Source organism: Zalophus californianus, chromosome 2 (genome assembly GCF_009762305.2).
Source record: "Zalophus californianus isolate mZalCal1 chromosome 2, mZalCal1.pri.v2, whole genome shotgun sequence".
Lineage (NCBI taxonomy): Eukaryota > Metazoa > Chordata > Mammalia > Carnivora > Otariidae > Zalophus > Zalophus californianus.
Window position 1 is genome coordinate 177,185,527 of NC_045596.1, and position 6,000 is coordinate 177,191,526.

Consider the following 6,000-nt stretch of genomic DNA (forward strand, 5'->3'; position numbering starts at 1 on the left):
AAAAAAAAAAACAACAAAAATAAGACCAGTATCTTTTTTTTTTCCCACTTGCCCATCAAAAATGGCTTCTGAATTTGAATAGAAAACTGTTCGAAGTCATTATCAGGCCCAAGTTTGAAGCCTGCACACCCCCTTTTCATCTACTGTCTCCTACCAGTTAGTGTGGTATCCCAGAGGGACATTGCTATGGGAGTAAGGGACTCTGATTCTCCTTTGTCAATAACTGTTTTGTGTAGAGAATCAAGAAGAAACAAAGCTGATCAGCCATTCACTCCATAGCAGCCTAACTCCTACGGTCCTAGGTCTCAATTTCCTATCTGTCTGTCAAAATTGCAATTCTTTGGATAAGGCATAAGCACCCTTAGAGTTGTACTATTTTTTCATTTACCTGTAGGAAAAATCAGAGATGGTCTCAAGGGTTTGTAATACCCTGAGAAGAAGGGAATTCTACTCCTTAAAAATTCCATGCTGCTTAGGACTGTTAAACTTCATCCCATAGAAATACTTGACTTAGATACGTTATCTATTTAGATGGCAAAGTTGTGGATATTATGATTTATAATATGATAGCTGCTTCCTGTGCTAAATTCTGAGTTTGTTTATTCATCCTGGAAACCATTATAATCAAGTTAATAGGAAGAAGGAGATCCCTGAATTCTGTGTACCTGGCAGTTCCTAAAAACAGCCCAGAGTTTGTAACTGGATGACCTCCAGGTAAGACCCATGCAAACAGGAGTGGTGGGACCCCCTCTGGAATGCCCTCCACCTCCTTTTCCCTTATTTAAATAAATTCAAGTCACTTCCTTAGAACCATGTCATTTTAAGATAGATCACTGAAGACTATTTTTAGTGTAGTGCATTTTAAGGCAGAATATTTTATAAGTATGTAAAGATGCAATTAATTTGTCCTTAGCCTAAGGTATGTTATATTTGCCATGTGTAAGTGCTTAACTAAGAGTTAGTGCATTCTGATACTTTGAGGAGAATCCATAGTATTTAAACAAAAGGTTGTAACCAGATCACTTCTTTGGAAACTGTTATAGTATGTCTGAGTTTGTTTACTGCAGACGGCAAATGACTAATGAAAATAGTTAACATGAATGGAATTTTCACAATTAGCCATTGGTAAGATGAGGATTAGAAAACCTTTCTAAGGGGTTGTGGGTTGGCACGATGGTTCAATGGAGGCAATTTGTGTAAAGAATTTTGAAGAGTGCCCAGCATTCAGATAGTTCTTTAAAATGTTAGGTAGTGTGGTTTCATCACTAACAAATGAGCTTGAGTCTATGACGAGTGCTAGACATACTTTGTAGTCAGTATAAACTCAGGTCTCAAGAAGTTACGATGGTCCACTATGCTCTAGTGTTTGACAGAATCTACAGAAACACTTGTCTTCCACCCTTTTCTCTCCTAGGCCCTTAATTTAAGGAAGCCATTTGGTTTAAATATCTAACAGGAACCTGTCAGCAAGATCTAAAGTCAAGATTTTCCATCGTTATGGAAGCAAGTGTTTATGGGCCATTTTTATTCTCAAAAGGATCCGGTGTTTTATAGCCGTTTAAGAATATGCATTGAAGCTTAGAGGATTACTAGGAGAGAAGCAAGCATGTTCTTGGTAAAATGACATGAAAATATGAAAACATATATGCATTAGAACATGGAAAAATGTCTAGAATGTCTGCATTAGGGAACTTCGGGAACCTGGGGAAACCTGACCATCGGTTTCTGAAGAAGGAGCCAGGCCATTCCTCTTATAGCCTTGACCTGTGTCCTGGGCTTGCCTTCTCTCCCTCCAGCCTGGAGGCAGCAGGGCCTTTGCTTTAATCCTACAGTTTCAGCTCAATCATTAGCCCTTCCGGTGACTCTCACCTCTGACCCGGATGTGATCACCCCTCCTTCGTGCCCCTGCAAATGTCTGCTAGCACGCATAGCGTTGCTGTCCTTGAATAACGTCAAATCTCCTTATAGTTTCCTTCCTGGTAAAGACGCTTTGTTATTCATCTTTATATTCCTGTGTTTAAAATAGTGTCTTGGATTTAGCGGTGCTCAAAAAAATGTTTTAAATGAAGGAATAAAATAAAACTAAAATTAAATTAAATGGTGGTAGTATAAATGCCTGACATTAAATTTTTGATTGCCACAGCATCCATTTCCAAGACATCCGTCTGAGTAAACACGTTGCCAGCTATAGGACACAGCTACTAGCAACACAACCAGATAATTAACCAGGCCACCCCCACCCCCCAGCCTCCATGAAGCTCCCCCGTTAGAAAGCCCTGGGTAACCTGGATAACTGATCACTTGAGTGACCCCCACTTACTCCCCGCTCCCTAGTTCCTGCTTTTATGCTTTAAATTTGTAAATAAAGAGTGAACCCTAGAAACCCTAGGCACTTCACTCTTGACCCTAATAAAGGCAGAACCCTGGTCTGCATTCCCTTCTACCTGTGACCTTGCTGTGTGGCCCTTAGGCGTGCCATGCACCCTCCAGGAGCTGTGTGTAATAGCTTGTTCTTCAAAGTTCCCTGATGGTTTTTGCTCAGGTGTGTCTGTGATCATGATAAGGACCACAAGAGCCAGTCCAGCCACGACATTGGCTCTGGTAGGAAATGTCTGTCAGGGTTGCTACACTACAGGTAATACGGGCCCAGGAGAGTGTCTCAGGCCTCATTAGCAATAGGCTGAGACCCACACAACAATGGTATACAATGTTATCTTGACACCCGATATAAATCATGTACTCAATAAACAGTAGTTTGATTATGATGATAAATAATAAATAAATGATGTCATGTCATGTATGACATTTCTCAACTAGTATCTGAAATACTACTTTAGATGAAAAAGTTATAAACCATATGTTTTAAAAGTTATTAGACAATGGGGGCGCGTGGGTGGCTCAGTCGTTAAGCGTCTGCCTTTGGCTCAGGTCATGGTCCCGGGGTCCTGGGATCGAGCCCCGCATCAGGCTCTCTGCTCGGCGGGAAGCCTGCTTCTCCCTCTGCCACTCCCCCTGCTTGTGTTCCCTCTCTCGCTGTGTTTCTCTCTGTCAAATAAATAAATAAAATCTTTAAAAAAAAAGTTATTAGACAATGAAAGCCTAAATATACAGTTGAATTTCTCTTGTGTGTTAAACTTTTCAGAAATGCTCCTGAACATATTTCTTTTACCAAATAAATTTTATTTTTTCTGTTATGAACCTGCTAGGTGTTAATTATCGTAACTTCCAAAAAATTACAATAACTTTTAAAATACAGAAGAAAAAATCATGCCTAGCTCCATTATCTAGAGAAACCATTTCAAGGTATAAATATTGCTTCAGTCTCTTTTTCTATGCAAGAATCTTTTCTTTTCTTTTTTTTTTAAGATTTTACTTATTTATTTGACAGAGAGAGACACAGTGAGAGAGGGAACACAAGCAGGAGGAGTGGGAGAGGGAGAAGCAGGCTTCCCGCTGAGCAGGGAGCCTGATGCAGGGCTCGATCATAGGGCCCTGGGATCATGACCTGAGCCGAAGGCAGACGCTTAACAACTGAGCCACCCAGGTGCCCCAAGAATCTTTTCTTTTTAACATAATTGTGATTCATTCCTTTATTCATTTCATAAATATTTATAAAATGCTATGTGTCAGGACTGTGCTTGCATTTTGAATACTATGATTATACAGAAAATACAATTTTGCATCCAGTTTTTGAGTTAATAGAACAACAGACATTTGCCAATATTATTAAAATCCCTTTGTAAATATGATTATGCCTTATTTAATTAGCACCCTCCTGTTGAACATTTAGGTACTTTTCAATGCTATAATACTGTAAAAACGTTTTAGATGTTTAGGGTGCTTTGTTTAGGAAAGATTCCCACACATGGATTTACGGGGAGAAAACCTATGAACAGTTTATGACTTTTGATACATTTACCAAGTTGCTTCCCAAAATGCATGACAAATTAATTGAAGGGAGAGTTCATTAATATATACAACTATAGACAAATATGTATAAATACACAGAAAATGTTTTCTATATTTTTGTATTTCTATAAAACATAGAAAAATGGAGTGGGAAAGAAAGTAAACTTCACAATTAAAGCTTGAGCACAAAACAGTGAAGAGGCGGTGATCAACTCAAATACTTGAAATTCATTTAGAGTAGCTGGCTTGTCTGGAGGCTGTGAACATGCTCAGAGGGACCGGGGAGAGTCTGGCTGAGGCGCCTTGTTCCTAATCCAGTGTCTCCTAAAAGCACAGAACCTTGGTAATTTAAGCAAGATGTCTCTTTGGTATGCCTAGAAGCACCTAAAACCACGACAAAGTGAGGACAAATATAGCCACTTGAGTGCACACAAGAGTTTCATGTAACCAGTGGAATCAAGATTTTTTTTTTTAAGGCTTAGGATTTCTTTCATGTTAAATATGCTTATTTATTTTTAGATAGGAGGAACTTCAGGCAGAAGCAAGCAGTGTAATATCATCTTGTATTGTCTTGTCTTGAAGGAAATTAGCCAGGAATTTGATTCATTTTTAGCCATGACATTCCAGGAAGACTTTAAGCTGACTACAGGGGACTCATATTTTCTGAAAGTGATTTTGGCCAAAAGAGACACAGACCTCTGAGGCAGAAGATGCAAACATTGCATGCATGCTTCGGTTTCATTACATTCTCAGCCCCCCACCCCCCGTCTGATATATGATATATACATATGATTAAGGAAATCAAGGTGATTGCAGTAGCATTACAAGATTTTCCTTACAACTGATAATGCATATAAAGCTCAGAAATTTCACTATAAGTAAAAAAGTTAGTGTATTTACCTGTCTAGCTCTGGGAGCCCCTTCCTAAGGCATGTCCCTTCAAGCTGAACTTTGTTTTTTCCACATGATTACCATTATTTTATTGGTGAAAACATTTCAGATCTAAAGTCTCAACAGCTTTCAAGTTTATAATAAGCATTGTTAGCTACAGTCATCCCTTTGTACATTAGATCTCCAGAAGTCATTCATCTTCAAACTGAAAGTTTTTACCTTTGACCAAAACTCTCAATTTCCCCTACCCCCAGTCCCTGGCAACCATCATTATTCTCCATTTCTATGAGTTTTGGCTTTTTAAATTTTTCTTTTCTTTTTTTAAGTTTTTATTTAAATTCCAGTTAGTTAACATACAGTGTATTAGTTTCAGGTGTACAATATAGTGATTCAATCCTTCCATAGGACACCTGGTGCTCATCACAAGTGCCCTCCTTAATTCCCATCATCTATTTCACCCATCCCCCCACCCACCCACCCCTGATGACCATCAGTTTGTTGTCTATACATAGTTAAGAGTCTGTTTCTTGGTTTGCTTCTCTTTCCCCCCCCCTTTGCTCTTTGTTTTATTTCTTAAATTCCACATATGAGTGAAATCACATGGTATTTGTCTTTCTCTGATTGACTTATTTCGCTTAGCATAATTCTTTCTAGCTCCAACCATGTCATTGCAAATGGCAAGATTGCATTCTTTTTATGGCTGAGTAATATGCCTTTGTGTATATATGCTACATCTTCTTTATCCATTCATCAGTTGGTAGACACTTTGGTTGTTTCGCTAATTTGTCTATTGTAGATAATGTAAAGCTGAACATTTACCTAACTCTTATAAATGCAAAGATTTATCATCTCTTCACTGGTTACAAGTGTTACACACATGAGGTCCTGATTTCAGTCCTTATATGACACAGTTAATTTCATTCTGTTTCATAACCAGACTACCCTATCCCCCACTGAACGGGTGTATGTAAGGAGAGTGGGAGTGAGAGGTATAAGGAGACCTTGGAAAGGAAGAAGCATGGAGGTAGAAGCTTCTATTGTCAGGCCACTAGTATGTGCCATTCATTTTACAAGCAGGACCAGACAAAAGAGTAATGGTAGATCACTCACTACAAATTCATCACCAGCATGGGAGGAAATAACTGCATTAATAGTGGAGCAGTGATATTTATGTGTATGAAGGACAGTTCATTGAAAATT